Source organism: Mauremys mutica, chromosome 3, assembly GCF_020497125.1.
Source record: "Mauremys mutica isolate MM-2020 ecotype Southern chromosome 3, ASM2049712v1, whole genome shotgun sequence".
Lineage (NCBI taxonomy): Eukaryota > Metazoa > Chordata > Testudines > Geoemydidae > Mauremys > Mauremys mutica.
Genome location: NC_059074.1, coordinates 184369129 through 184384991, shown reverse-complemented (window position 1 = coordinate 184384991; position 15863 = coordinate 184369129).

Below are 15863 nucleotides of genomic sequence, written 5' to 3'. Positions count from 1 at the left end.
TGTGGTGGAGAGGACTGTGGTGAGCGAGACATGGCGAGACAGCAGCTGGAGGGAGGACAGAGACCTGAGAGGGGCTGGTGTCTCCCCGGGCCAATGGATGGGGGATGGCTGGTGCTGGAGGGGCAGCTGAGGGCAGGGATTGCTGGGGCTGAAGATTGGGGACAAGAGATGGGGAAATTCTGAGATTGGTCACTAGTGGGCAGGAATCGGAGGAGCGGGAGGCAGGTGGGGGTACTTTGTGGGGTGCTGGCTGTGTAATCTCCTCACTGAGAAGTGTCAGTGAGGCCCGAATCTCACACGCTCCTTTGTCTCCTTTGGGTCTCAGAGGAGCTCATTGAGGAGCTGCCTGATATCTCTCCACCCAGCGGCGTCTCGCTAACTCCCTGATTGCTGTGGGCAACCTCAGGTACCGAGACCCTCCTGCCCGGTCCCCCTAACACCGGTGCTGCTCAGGCCCAGGGCTGGGAGTCACTGCCCCTCCCGCTCCCAGGTCACCTCCCAAGGGTGGCTCCTGTGGCAGAGGTGGTGGGAAGGTTCACTCTCTCCTGGCTGGGCGGTTCTTTTCACTCCAGTAACATAGCAATGGCTTTGGGGAGAGGATCACTCCCAGGATCGGATACAGGAGGGTCAGCAGGGTCCAGGGAACGGGTGCTATTCCTGCCCTGCCACTGTCTGCCTGGGAAACCCTGGTCTTGTCATTCCCTGGCTCGGTGCCTCAGTTTCCATTCTCGCCAGCCTCTGCCTAGTTCCCTGCAGTTCTGCGGCCGTGTTGATGCCAGTCCCACCCCTGCACTGCACAGTCCTATACCGGCACCTCTCTCTTGCTAGCACCATGATACCTGCCCTTGAGCCAGAGCTGGAGACCCACCTCCTTCAAGCTGCCCTGCATGCCGTCTTCACCCTGGGCGCAGAAGGACACCACCCAAGTCCAGGTAGATCATGCTAAAGTCATGGATTGAAGAGCTAGCTGTCATCCTGCCATGAATCCTGGCTAATTGCCTGCAGTGGGATGTGAATGAGAGAGGCCGGGATATGTGTTGGGGGGGGCTCACCAGTGCTTCCCAGAGACCCCTCTTCCCATCCTGTGGCAGGTGTAGACCCACTTTCCCTAACTATGACCCATGGCTCTCCCTTGCTTTGCAGGATCTGCATAGGGTCTTGCCAGACCTCCTGGATGCCATGCTGGGGAACCTGCTGGCAGAGTCCCCAGACACCGACAGGCTCCACTACATCTTGGAGGTGAGCCCGATGAGAGGGGTGGGGGCAATTTTACCTTAACTCTTAGATCCAGTCTGTCCTCCTAGCTGGGTCCCCAATGGCCCGACCTCGGTCAGGGCAGTCAGTGAAATGCAGGGCCAGGCCCTTCCTCCTTGAAGGACAGAGGAAGGAGCTGGGACTTCAAGCCAGAGCTCTGCCTGGTTCTGTTGTGCACTAACCACAGGGCCCCTGGCTGGCTTGGGGAGTGAGAGTCTGAACCCCTCCTGTGAGATGCAGAAGATGGTCCTCAGAGAAGAGTCTCAGGCTCCTTCCTAGAGACACAGAAGGACCCCAGAGAATCAGCCCTTCTCTCTGACGGGCCCTGAGATTCCTGGGGGGATTGTGCTCACACTCAGTCCCTTCACCCAGCCAAGGATTTGAGAGCCAGGGAGGGGTGAAGGGTCTGTTTCCTTCCTGGTGAGCTGTTCAGGAATCAGAAGTTCAGGGAGGATGGGACCAGCCCTGACACCAAACACTGTTCCAGTCTAGAGAGAGACAATGACAAGTTGTGACCTGCAGAATACAAGCATCATCCTGGGGACAACAAAAAAACTCTGCAATCAATGAATTCCACCCTGCGCACAATGTCTCATTCCCCTGGAGATTGGGGAGAAGGGGGGGATGTCATTAGCAAAACACGTGCACCTGCCCATTCATCCTGAGCTGCCTCCTTTCTCCACAGCACATTAACTACTGGATCCTGTCCAGGCTGTCGCAGGGGAGAGCCAGGGCCATTAGGAGCAGCACGGCCCTGCTCAGATTCACCATCACCTTCCCTGAGTTTGACGTAAGTGACCTCTGACCCCAGCTTCCTGACTCCAGGCGTAGGTGGGCTGGCTCCAACTGACTGTAGGATCTGCTGCTGCAGGGGCTGTGGGTTAAGAGTGTTCCTCTTGGGGAGGCAGAGGCAGAGCAGAGCATGAGCTTGGCTTGAGTCAACTTCTTCTTGTCCTGGTTAAGTGGTGCCTGGGCTTTTAAGGGGACCATGCTCCAGGTTTATGCTTTTCTGGGGAGGCAAGTCCTCCTGGAAGCTGTCATGGACTCACAGATCGGGCCCACTCCTGTCCCCGTGCGGTCTGTGGGCGGGGGGGGGGTGCCCATTTCAGTGAGACAGCCCTTCTCGGGGTGGGGGTCCACTCTCTCTTGGGATCTGGCCCCTACACCTCCTGGAGCCACACCTCTCTAAGCCTTAGCACATCTCTTTCTCGCTGTGGGCCCCTTCAGGGAGTCCATGCTCTCTGGACCTCCCGGGCCTCCTCATCCCCGAAGGGGTTGATGCAACCCTGTTCTCTAGACCGGAGTGACTCTCAGCCAGTATAAAACAGGAGGGTTTATTGAGAGTTGAACACAGCACAGGAAACTCTCAGGGCCTCAAGCTTGGCCTCCCTCAGCCCAGCACATCTCAGTCTCCCTGCATCCAGGTGGGCTCTGCTTGCTTCCCACCCCGCCCCCAGCCCAGAGCCCCCCTGCTTCCCAGCTTGGCCTCCGATATCCCCGGCCCCAAACCCCGCCTCTGTCCATTGTATTCTCTCCAGGTAAACAGGGTCGTGAGCAGGAAGGCCTGGGTCTCCTCTCCTCTCAGCCTTCCTCTGGCCCCCTCTGGCTGGAACTGGCTGGTCAGGTCACTGGGGGTCCTTTCTTCGCAGCCCATTGTCTTCCCACTGGCCAGAACTGGCTGTGACTCCTCAGCTGTGTCTCCGGGTCACCAGGTCACCAGTCACTGGGTTCTCCATCCTCCAGGCCATCGGCCAGGGTCCCAAGTTCCCTCTCTGGTCCTCTGGAACAACAAACTCCCTCTCCCCTCACCTTGTTAAACCCATAACACCCAGGGAAACTGAGTCCAACTCCCTGTGCATGCAACCCACTGGAAAACACAGAAAAAAACAAGAAAACCCCTCACTTCGTCACCCTGCCCACATCCCTGTTTTCCAGGCTCCCTTGGGGGCAGAGGAAATTAAGAATCTAACTCTAGCTTCTATCCTCTAGCATTTCCCGCAGAGTGGCTGAGGGGGAAAAAGAGAGTCCTGGCCCAGAGGGGACTGGGAGCTGACAGAAAAATGCTGATGGAGTCCCCGCTCCCTCTCCCGTCCATTAGAACTCAGCAGAATTCCCCAGGATGGGTCACTATGTGGCACAGCTGGCTCTGTTCACAGCTGGCAGGCCAGGGAGGGGGTTTACCGGCTCTACCAGCTGCTGCTGCACCAGACAGGTAAGGAACCCAGCTGGGAAGTGGCACCAGATAGAAGACTGAGACTGGGACCCCAGGAAATTTCTCTCAGACTGACCCTGGCTGGAGGATGTTTCCCCGTCTGTCTCTTTCTCTGGGCTGGTCTACACTAAGGGGAAAAATTGATATAAGATACGCAACTTCAGCTACGTGAATAACGTAGCTTTAGTCGCAGTATCTTATATCGATAACTTACCCATCCTCACGGCGCGGGATCGATCTCCGGGGCTCTCCATATCGACGACGCCACCGCCGTTCGCGGTGGTGGAGTTCCGGAATCGATATAAGCGCGTTCGGGGATCGATATATCGCGTCTAGATGAGACGCGATATATCGATCCCTGAAAAATCGATCGCTACCCGCCGATACGGCGGGTAGTGTAGACGTAGCCTCTGTTCTACACCCCTCCCCTGCAACTGTGTTGGTTCAGGCACGCAGCGAGGACTCTCGCTGCAGGGGAGGGGTGGTGGTACAGCCACCAATGGGATTGGAATGACACAAGCACTGCAACCAGAAGGCCAAATGCGTGTGTGTCTCTCTCTTTCCCAGGGCTGCCCATCCATGAGGCCAAAGACCTGTGGTGCTGGGACAGCAGGTTCCTGGGCTACAGGAACACAGCCAGGATAGGGAAAGTAAGGACATTCTGCCAGGGCATGAGACAGCTCACGGAGTGGGGGTGGCTGGGTCTCCTGCAGTGGCTGCCTCCTGTGGCCTGGTGGCCTGGTGGGGAATGAGAGTGAGAGCAGGTGATCCTGGGACGGGAGATGAATTCACCTCCATGAGCAGGAGGGAACCAGCTCATCCCCGGAGCAGCTCCAACACAGCTCTTTAGCAAGGCTAATTAATGACACGCATTACCTCATCACGCACTTATGTTCTTAGGGCAGGGTGCTTTCACTCTTGGGAAGAGCAGACGAGTCCACTAAGTGCCCTCTGCGAGCCTCTCCTGTCCCACAGGGCCTCACTCCGTTCCCCCAGTGGCCTAGTATCCATGTCAACCAAGCCACCACTTGGAGAAAATGGGAGGATTCAGTCAGCAGGGGCTGCTGATATGCCCCATTCACCAGGGCTGCCATCCTGTGGCTTCAGCATTAGTGTCTGGGATGGCTTGGGGCAAGATCTCAACCTCCCCGCAACCCACTTCACTGCTGCCAGAATCCCTCCATTCCCCCCTTCTACAGCCCCCTCCCTGCCCAACCTGGGTTGGGGTGGAGGAGAGGGTTCTGAGAACTTGAGCTGTGGTTTGGAGGTGGAACAGCTGTCAAGGGCACTGAGGGGGAGGTGGCAGGAGCTCACCCTACAAGGAGGGGGGATGGCACTGGGGGTTACTAGAAAGGACAAGATGAGTCCATTCTGGGGGTCAGGAGGTGAATCCATCCCTCAGAGATGGGCAGGTGCTGGGTGGAAATGCTGCTGGTTCCAGGTGCCCTTAATTCCCCCTGATTCCTCGGGGCGTTTGAGTCTCTGTCAGGTTCTTGTTCCCTTGCAGCAGGAGGCCGTCACGGCCATCATCCGGATCTGGCGCCAGATGCCTGAGGCACTGCAGGGGCTGTGCCTCTGAGGTCATCAGCAACTCCCATCTGCTCCCTGCTGCTCTGGCTCACTGTAAATGGGGAGCTAGTGGAAGGGGAAATGGAGCCCGCTGGCACTCACTAAAAGGGAAAGTGGTGGATTCTTCATCTCTTGATGTCATTTAATGAAGACTAGACGCCTTTGTGGAATGTGTTTGCCCAAAAAGTAGCTATTGTGGTATGCAGGAGGCCTGTGATATGCAGGGGGTTAGAATAGATGCTCTAAAGGTCTCTTCTGGCCATAAAGTCTACTAATTTTGGAAAAACTGAGTGTAGCATTGGGAGCAGCCTCTGATGTTTTTCTGTTTTAGCCGGCTTGCTTTCTATTCTTATTGTCACTAAGAGCTCTGCCCCAAATGCTCATAAAAGAAATCAAACTTCTTTGCTGCGCCTCGGGAGGGAGACCTGAGGCTTGCATCTCACAACTGCCAAATTATCAGGATAGTATCGTTACATCTCTACAAAGAAGATGCCCTGATTTATTTCACAAAACCACCGTTCAGTAATAAGTCTTGATTTGTTAGAATAAGCATCTCCTCATCAGTAATTACCACTCTGCCAGCATTTTGAACCCACCAATCTTGGCAGCAGTGATTGTGATCAAGTCATTGATAAAAATTATTTAAAAAAAATTCGTCCTTGAGAGCTTCTTCAGACACTTAGTACCCAGGACCTGCTCCCTGCAGCACAGTGAGAAAAGGCCACCCAGCGCTGTGTGTGTGTGTGTGCCAGGGTGTTGCTTTGGGGCACAGTGTCACAGGTACAGCTAGCCCAGTATGCTGTCTTCTGTCAAAAACCAATACCAGGTGCTTCAGATGGCATGAACAGATCAAGTAATCGTCAAGTGATTCATTGCCCATTCTCAGCTTCTGGCAACAGAGGCTAGGGACACTGCAGATAATGGTTTTGCATCCCTCCTCATCGTGGCTAATAGCCATGGATGGACCTATCCTCCTTTAACTTATCCAGTTCTTTTTTGAACCCTATATGTGTCTTGGCTATCACAATATCCTCTGGCAAAGAGTTCTACAGATTAACTGTGCATTGTGTGAAGAAATAGTTCCTTTTGTTTGTTTTAGACCTGCTGCTTATTAAGTTCATTGGGTGACACTCCGCCCCCAGTTCTTGTGTTATGAGTTAAATAACACTTAGGAACATAAGACCGGCCATACTGGGTCAGACCAAAGGTCCATCTAGCCCCGTAGCCTGTCTTCCTATAGTGGTCAATGCCAGGTGCCCCAGAGGGAATGAACACAGCAGGTAATTATCAAGTGATCCATCTTCTGTGGCCCATTCCCAGCTTCTGGCACACAGAGGCTAAGTACACCATCCCTTCCCATCCTGGCTTATTTATTTCCAGTCACACCAGTCATGATTTTATAGCCCTTTATCATCTCCCTCCCTTAGTGGTCTCTTTTCCAAGAGGAAAAGTCTCAGTCTTATTAATCTCTCCTCAGATGGAAGCTCATATTCTTCGAGTGTTTGCTCATGTCTATTCCCATATAGGTGTGTGCGCACCATGTGCACTGTCGCCGGAAGGCTTTTCACTCAGTGGTATCCATTGGGTCAGCTTTGGCACCTCCTGGAGTCGTGCCCTTATGGCGCTGTATATAGGGACCTGCCAATCCACTGCCTCCTCAGTTCTTTCTTTCTGCCTGTGATGGCCGCTGGAACGTCTCTTTCTTGCTCTGCAAGGACTTCCCAGTGCACTTTTGGCTTTCTCCTGTAAAAGGTTTAAGAAAACAGTAGCACTTATAGTAGTAGTTGTCAGTCATAGAGTAGGACCCTGCTTCACGACCTCCACCCCTACACCAGGGGTCTGCTTGGTCTCCGGGATTCAAGCTGTGTGAGGTTTGCCACAAGTCTGTGCCTCACATCTTAGGGTGAAGCCCACCTTTGTGACCGGTGCAAGTTTTGTAATCCATTCAAACCCTGGACCCAGAATAAAAAGCACCAAAAACTTAAATTCCTTCTAATGGGGGCTCTACCTCAGAGCAGGGGCATACTGACTCAGCACCGAGCACCGCTGCTTCTTTCAGGAGTGTGCAGACCTCTGTGAGGGACCAGCACCTCAGCCCTTCCTTTCCAACACCGAGGAGGACTCCTCATCAGTGTCCCGGGACTCACAGCACCGCCAGAGTCCACTGGAGCAGAGGAGATCTGCACATGCGGACACAACACACCAGTCCCATTTACCAGTACAATGAAAGAAACAATGCAAGCTAGCTCAGGGGCGTTTCCTTACCCCAAAACCTGTGGACAGAAGGACAGAACGACACCAATGCAGGGCAGCTCAGGCACAGCAGCTTCCAGTGTGGAACCATTGACTCCAGCCCCAGGGAGGAAGATGTTGAGTCCAAAGCCATTGGACTAATATCCGGGGGAGAGCCACAGGAGCGCATGGCATGCCAGGCAGCGAGGGACTTGTCAATCCCTACCAGTACCACTATCGCCGACAAATCACGACTGGACACTGGATGCCAAAATGCTGGACGTATTTGGTAGGAAGAGCTATGACACAGGAGGGCTCCAGCTTTGTATCACTAATCAGCAGGGGCTCCTTAGCTGATACGATTTTAACTCCTGAGGTGAGATGGCTAAATTTTGAAAAAATGTTGCCCCACGAAGCCATGGGCAAGTTCTCAGCTTTGGTCAAGGAGGGCAGGGCAGTGGCAAAGGTGTCACTGCAGGAGGCTCTGGACACGGCTGACTCAAATGCATGGACCACGGCGTTGGCGTTAGTTATGAGATGGTGCTTATGGCTGCAAGCTTCAGGCCTCCCTCAGGAGGTGCAGCAAAGAATTAAAGACCTGCCATGTGAAGACAAGGCGCTATTGTCCAAACCAACAGACGCCAACTTACAAAGCTTGAAGGACTCTATGGCCACACTGAAGTCTTTGGAACTGCACACCCCAGGCCCATTTTGGATTTTACTAAGAAAGACCCAACTTTTGTAGGCAAAATCTCTTTTTTGTCTGAAAAGCTGATTTTCTGTGCTGAAAGACTTTGTTGATGTTTTTCATCACAAACACTTTATCACAAGGCCACTTGTGGTTCCTATGCCAGGACACATGAAGTTAGAGTTGGGGAAGGGCAGGGCTCCCAACCCTAGAGTTCATATGGGTAGGGATCCCCAGCCTGGTGTTAGGGTTCCTAGATTTAGGGTTCCTAACTGAAGCCCCCCCACCGCCCTACAATTAGGGTTCCTAAGGTTAGGGCTCCAGGCCCTAGGGGGTAAGGTAGGCCCCTTGGCGTTAGGGTTAGGATTCATGTGGGCTTGCGCTAGTCCCCAGATGGCTGGAAGCAGGCCTTCGAGCTCCCTGGCTGAAGGAGGGGGAGGTGAACCTTGAAGAAGGGAGCTGAGCCCCCCACCCCACCCCAAAGGGAGGGGAATTGGATTGCGAGACAACTACCCTGATTGCCTTGGGAATTGACTCCGTGACCTCGGTGTTGTGAATCCATGGCTTGAGCAAACTTCCGGAGGGCTGGAGGCAGGCCTTTGTGCAGCTAGCATAACCCTATCCTAAAGCCAAGTGGCCTATGTATAGGAAGAATTACAATGGCGGGAACCGTACCCATCGGAACCCTAACCATGAATATAAAGGGCGTACCCATCAGAACCCTAAACCTAGGGCCGTGAGTGAGACCCATAGAAATCCTAACCCAAACTCCTAATGTCATACCCATAGAAATCGAAACCCTCTCTCCAAGTGGCCTAAATACTGGAACCTTAACCAGTACAAGTGGCTTTCCCGTAGGAAGCCTATCCCTAGGGCATGGGGCCCACTCGAGAGGTGCCCTAACCTTAGGATGGGGAGTGCTACAGATAGGAATCCTAACCTTACCTCCATGTGGCCTTCCCATAAGAACCCTAACTCTAGAACGGGAAGCCCTACTCATAGGAATCCTAACCCTAGAGCAGGGAGCCCTAACCACAGGAACAGTAAGCCTAGGACGTAGTTCCCTATGCACATGAGCCCCACCCCTAGGGACCTTACCTTTCTCTTTGTTTGCAATTTTCCCAAACCAAGCTCTTCTAAATGATTGGAACAACATTGTAATGGCAGTAAGATGGCGATTCCATGAGAAATCTCTCACATGCAGTAATCAGCAATTTCTTGTCTGTTTGTAATTTTCATGAACCGATTTCTTCCAGATGATGAGGGCAGTATCGTAATGGCTTTAATATGAAGTTTCCATGATAAATTTGTCGCAAGCACTGCTCAGGAATAACGTTCTCCTTGTTTGTAATTTTCAGGAACAGCTTGCTTTCAAAGGATCGGTAGAGAACAGGGATGTGGGCAGGGTGACGAAGTGGGGGATTTTCTTGTTTTTTCTGTGGTTTCCAGTGGTTTGCATGCAGAGGGAGTTGGACTCAGTTTCCCTGAGTGTTATGGGTTTAATGAGGTGAGGGGAGAGGGAGTTTGTTGTTCCAGAGGACCAGAGAGGGAACTTGGGACCCCGGCCAATGGCCTGGAGGATGGAGACCCCAGCGACTGGTGACCTGGTGACCCAGAGACGCAGCTGAGGAGTCACAGCCGGTTCTGGCCAGTGGGAAGACAATGGGCTGTGAAGAGAGGACCCCGGTGACCTGACCAGCCAGTTCCAGCCAGAGGAGGGCTGAGGGGAAAGGAGAGGAGCCCCAGGCCTTCCTGCTTACCTGGAGAGAAGACAGTGGACAGAGGCAGGGCTTGGGGCCGGGGATATCGGAGGCCCAACTTTCCCAGGGGGCGGGGTGGGAAGCAAGCAGTGCCCACCTGGATGCAGGGAGACTGAGATGTGCTGGGCTGAGGGAGGCCAAGCTTGAGGCCCTGAGAGTTTCCTGTGCTGTGTTCAACTCTCATTAAACCCTCCTGTTTTATACTGGCTGAGAGTCACTCTGGTCTAGAGAACAGGGTTGCATCAACCCCTTCGGGGATGAGGAGGCCCGGGAGGTCCAGAGAGCATGGACTCCCTGAAGGGGCCCACAGCGAGAAAGAGATGTGCTAAGGCTTAGAGAGGTGTGGCACCAGGAGGTGTAGGGGCCAGATCCCAAAAGAGAGTGGACCCCCACCCCGAGAAGGGCTGTCTCACTGAAATGGGCACCCCCCCACCCCCCGCCCACAGACCGCACGGGGACAGGAGTGGGCCCGATCTGTGAGTCCATGACAGCTTCCAGGAGGACTTGCCTCCCCAGAAAAGCATAAACCTGGAGCATGGTCCCCTTAAAAGCCCAGGCACCACTTAACCAGGACAAGAAGAAGTTGACTCAAGCCAAGCTCATGCTCTGCTCTGCCTCTGCCTCCCCAAGAGGAACACTCTTAACCCACAGCCCCTGCAGCAGCAGATCCTACAGTCAGTTGGAGCCAGCCCACCTACGCCTGGAGTCAGGAAGCTGGGGTCAGAGGTCACTTATGTCAAACTCAGGGAAGGTGATGGTGAATCTGAGCAGGGCCGTGCTGCTCCTAATGGCCCTGGCTCTCTCCTGCGACAGCCTGGACAGGATCCAGTAGTTAATGTGCTGTGGAGAAAGGAGGCAGCTCAGGATGAATGGGCAGGTGCACGTGTTGTGCTAATGACATCCCCCCCTTCTCCCCAATCTCCAGGGGGATGAGACATTGTGCGCAGGGTGGAATTCATTGATTGCAGAGCTTTTTTGTTATCCCCAGGATGATGCTTGTATTCTGCAGGTCACAACTTGTCATTGTCTCTCTCTAGACTGGAACAGTGTTTGGTGTCAGGGCTGGTCCCATCCTCCCTGAACTTCTGATTCCTGAACAGCTCACCAGGAAGGAAACAGACCCTTCACCCCTCCCTGGCACTCAAGTCCTTGGCTGGGTGAAGGGACTGAGTGTGAGCACAATCCCCCCAGGAATCTCAGGGCCCATCAGAGAGAAGGGCTGATTCTCTGGGGTCCTTCTGTGTCTCTAGGAAGGAGCCTGAGACTCTTCTCTGAGGACCATCTTCTGCATCTCACAGGAGGGGTTCAGACTCTCACTCCCCAAGCCAGCCAGGGGCCCTGTGGTTAGTGCACAACAGAACCAGGCAGAGCTCTGGCTTGAAGTCCCAGCTCCTTCCTCTGTCCTTCAAGGAGGAAGGGCCTGGCCCTGCATTTCACTGACTGCCCTGACCGAGGTCGGGCCATTGGGGACCCAGCTAGGAGGACAGACTGGATCTAAGAGTTAAGGTAAAATTGCCTCCACCCCTCTCATCGGGCTCACCTCCAAGATGTAGTGGAGCCTGTCGGTGTCTGGGGACTCTGCCAGCAGGTTCCCCAGCATGGCATCCAGGAGGTCTGGCAAGACCCTATGCAGATCCTGCAAAGCAAGGGAGAGCCATGGGTCATAGTTAGGGAAAGTGGGTCTACACCTGCCACAGGATGGGAAGAGGGGTCTCTGGGAAGCACTGGTGAGCCCCCCCCAACACATATCCCGGCCTCTCTCATTCACATCCCACTGCAGGCAATTAGCCAGGATTCATGGCAGGATGACAGCTAGCTCTTCAATCCATGACTTTAGCATGATCTACCTGGACTTGGGTGGTGTCCTTCTGCGTGCCCAGGGTGAAGACGGCATGCAGGGCAGCTTGAAGGAGGTGGGTCTCCAGCTCTGGCTCAAGGGCAGGTATCATGGTGCTAGCAAGAGAGAGGTGCCGGTATAGGACTGTGCAGTGCAGGGGTGGGACTGGCATCAACACGGCCGCAGAACTGCAGGGAACTAGGCAGAGGCTGGCGAGAATGGAAACTGAGGCACCGAGCCAGGGAATGACAAGACCAGGGTTTCCCAGACAGACAGTGGCAGGGCAGGAATAGCACCCGTTCCCTGGACCCTGCTGACCCTCCTGTATCCGATCCTCCCCAAAGCCAATGCTATGTTACTGGAGTGAAAAGAACCGCCCAGCCAGGAGAGAGTGAACCTTCCCACCACCTCTGCCACAGGAGCCACCCTTGGGAGGTGACCTGGGAGCGGGAGGGGCAGTGACTCCCAGCCCTGGGCCTGAGCAGCACCGGTGTTAGGGGGACCGGGCAGGAGGGTCTCGGTACCTGAGGTTGCCCACAGCAATCAGGGAGTTAGCGAGACGCCGCTGGGTGGAGAGATATCAGGCAGCTCCTCAATGAGCTCCTCTGAGACCCAAAGGAGACAAAGGAGCGTGTGAGATTCGGGCCTCACTGACACTTCTCAGTGAGGAGATTACACAGCCAGCACCCCACAAAGCCAGCAGGATCCCCCCACCTGCCTCCCGCTCCTCCGATTCCTGCCCACTAGTGACCAATCTCAGAATTTCCCCGTCTCTTGTCCCCAATCTTCAGCCCCAGCAATCCCTGCCCTCAGCTGCCCCTCCAGCACCAGCCATCCCCCATCCATTGGCCCGGGGAGACACCAGCCCCTCTCAGGTCTCTGTCCTCCCTCCAGCTGCTGTCTCGCCATGTCTCGCTCACCACAGTCCTCTCCACCACAGCTGCCTTGCAGCAGTGCGGCTCCAATGTGTCCTGCCCTCTCTGCTGTGCAGCGAGACACGCGGGGGTGGATGGCGGGCAGGAACATGAGCTGCGGGGCCTCATCCTGCACCCACCAGGACTGGGGTTAGGGGAGAGCGAGCCAGTTAGCCAGGGACCCCCCCTGCCCCACCCACACCAGCTGCAGGACTCAGGCCTGAATGGGGGCTAGTGGGGACCCACAACATTGTCCAAATCACCCACAACTCCTACACAAGAAGGTCAGGAACTGGGACAGTGTCTGTGGGGGGAGGAGACCCCGGCTGGTGAGAGCAGCCTCCTCGGTGGCCACGTCCACACATTCCTCCTCCTCGTTCTCTGAGTCCCTGGGGGTCCCTGCACCAGGGAAAGAAGGGGACAGGGTGACGCCTGCTGCCCCTCGGGGGAAGGACAGGAGCATGGTGGGGCAATGTGCCCCCTTCCCACCCCCAGGGCCCAGGACAGATTGGGGCCCACACTCCCCCCCCCCCCAGGGATGCCTTCGGCCCCCAACTTCTTCAGGAGCCCATAGCAAAGAGGCCCCCACACACTGTCCTGGACTCCCTAGGAGGTGCCTTCCCCTCCCCCCACCCAATTGGAGCATCAAGGACCAAAGTGGCAGCATCTACTGTCAGTGGGGTTCACGTGGCTCAGGCCAGACACCTGGGCTGGGGACCCACCCCCATAGCACTGGTCGAGTGCCTGGGCTCAGGGTGTTCACAGCCCCCTTCTCACCCCTCCCTGAGCCCAGCCTGGCCCCTCACCTGGAACAAAGCAGCGGCGCCCATCGGCCTTGCTGCTGCCTGAGTCCCAGGCGCTGCTGCTGTCCCCTGGGGAGCGGCCCAAGCTGCTGGTGCTGGGACAGGGATCCTCCACCTCCTGCCCTGGGGAGGGCGATGCCTCCTGCTGGGAATCAGGGCTGGGCTCTTGGGGCCCCGGAGCCAGAGCCCCAAAGCCACCCTGTCCGGCTCCCCTTCTGGGCTGGGTCCTGCCTGCCCAGCCGCATCCCGGTCCAGCTCCATTTCAATCTGCCCAGTGCCTCTCTCACTGCAGCACCCCTGTGCCGTGAGTGGGTTTCCTCTGCCAGAAGGCTGGGCACTTCCACCTCCTGGCCCGGCCGGGAGCTCCTTCCCCACCAGCGGGGACGGAGGGGCCGCTCTGCTCCTGGAGAAGACGGCAGCTGCTTCCCTCAGGCTCTGGGACCACCTGCAGAGCCTTCTTCCTGAACATCCTCAGGGGTCTGGACATCCTGGAAGCGAGCGGGGAGCAGGCGTGAGTCTGGGGTGAAGGCAGCCTGATGTGAGTAAATGGGATAGGACACCTCATATTATGCACTGCTCCTAGTGACACTCTCCAATGGATTCCCCATCCTCCACCCACCATGAGGTAGGTGAGAGCGGCTTCTTATCCCTACTTGGAAGGGGGAGAAGCTTAGGCTGAGAAAGGACTTGTCTTAAGTCGTCACACAGCCAGTCAGTGGCAGAGTTGGGAATAAGACCCAAGAGCCCTGACTTTCAAACTACCCATCAGATCTTGAATTTCATGCACTGAATGACCTGAATAAAGTGCTCTCAAATGAGCTCCAGACCAACAACAGTTCATGAACTGCTCAGAGACAATTAATGCAGAGAAGCAGCAAAATTCATCAACCATATGACTGGTTATGACTGATTGGTCTTAAAAGAGAACAACAAGGACCTGAGTCTCTTCCCTGTCAATAACCTCCTGCTCAGCCAATCAGGGTAAAGACTCAGGGGCGAAAGGCTGAGGGTTCTCACCAGAGAGCCCAAAGGATGGCCCAGGTCACCGGTGGGGATCACTGTCCGAGCACTATTTCAGCCCCACATTTTTGGGTGGCCCTCCCACAATGCGAGATGCAGAGCACCCCCTGCAGCACACAGACACACACACCTCCTGGTGGCGGAAGGAGAACAGGGGAAAAGACAAAAGAAGTAAGAGATGAAGAGAAAGCTAGGAGGGATGGAGGAAAAGGTAAAACAAAAAGACCAAAAAAAACCCCAAAACCCTAATGTCCCCAGTCATTCTTAGGGACAAAATCCTAGGTGGGAAATAGAATTCTGCCACCTTAAACTAGTGTTTTCCATGCCTAGAATTTAGCTGGCACCAGATGGCTCAGACTGAACAGGTTCCAAACCTCTCAGAGGCTTTTACCTTCTAAATAGGGACGGCTTGTTTCTAGTAACATCAGTAAAAGGAAAGACGTACGTGAACCCTAATACTCTTCAAATCCTCAAAGAGAGACCTCAAGAAGGAGACTTGCTGAAGCAAAGCCACAGGGGTCACCAAGGTTTCCCTGGCCCTGCGTCCCTGTCCTTCCTAGCTGCTGTCAGCAGCTCTCTGTGAGGTCACCACCTCCCCACCACCTTTGACCAATAGCCTGAGGTCCTGCAAAAGGCCTTTGTGATGTCACTGCCACACCCACCCCTCCCCTGAAGTGCTAATGTCCTGACGCTGGCCAGACACTTTCAAGGTTTGAGCTACTCCCCGTGGATCACCCCACTCAATGAGTGTTCACTCTAGGAAGCAAGCCGGCTAGACGGTAAACATCAGAGGCTGCTCCCAATGCTACACTCAGTTTTTCCAGAATTACTAGACTTTATGGCCAGAAGAGTCCTGTAGAGTATCTATGCTAACCCCCTGCATATCACAGGCTTCCTGCATACCACACTAGCTACTTTTTGGGCAAACGCATTCCACAAAGGCATCTAGTCTTCATTAAATGACATTAAGAGACGGAGAATCCACCACTTTCCTTGGTAGCTTGTTCCTGTGGTGAATCATCCTCGCTGTTGAATAGTTGTGCCTCATTTGTAATATGAATTTGTCTCTTTTCACCTGCCATTGGGTCTTGTTATACTTTTCTCTGCTAGATTTAAGAACCCTTTAATACCCAATATTTTCTCTCCATTAAGGCACTTCAACATTTCAATGCAGTCACCTTTCAATCTTCTTTTGATAAGCTAAACAGGTTGAGATTTTTCAATAGCTCACTAGAAGGCATTTTTCTCCAACCCTTGGAACATTTGGTGGCTCTGCTGCCCCAGCTCCTATTTCTCAACATCTTTTTCAATTGAGGACACCAAAGCCGGATGCCGTATTCCAATAGCAGTCACACTGATGCTGTGTCACCTCCCTATCTTCCTCACGGCTCTGCTCGTACACCTAATGATGGCTTTAGCCCTGTTCATGGGGCTAAATGTTGAGTGGCTTCTCCACTGTGGCCCCTAAATTCTTTTTGGAGTCACTGCTTTCCTGGATACACTGCCCCATTCTGTAGGTGTGGCCGGCATGCCTTGTTGCTAGGTATAGGACCTTGCATTTGGCTCTGGTCAAA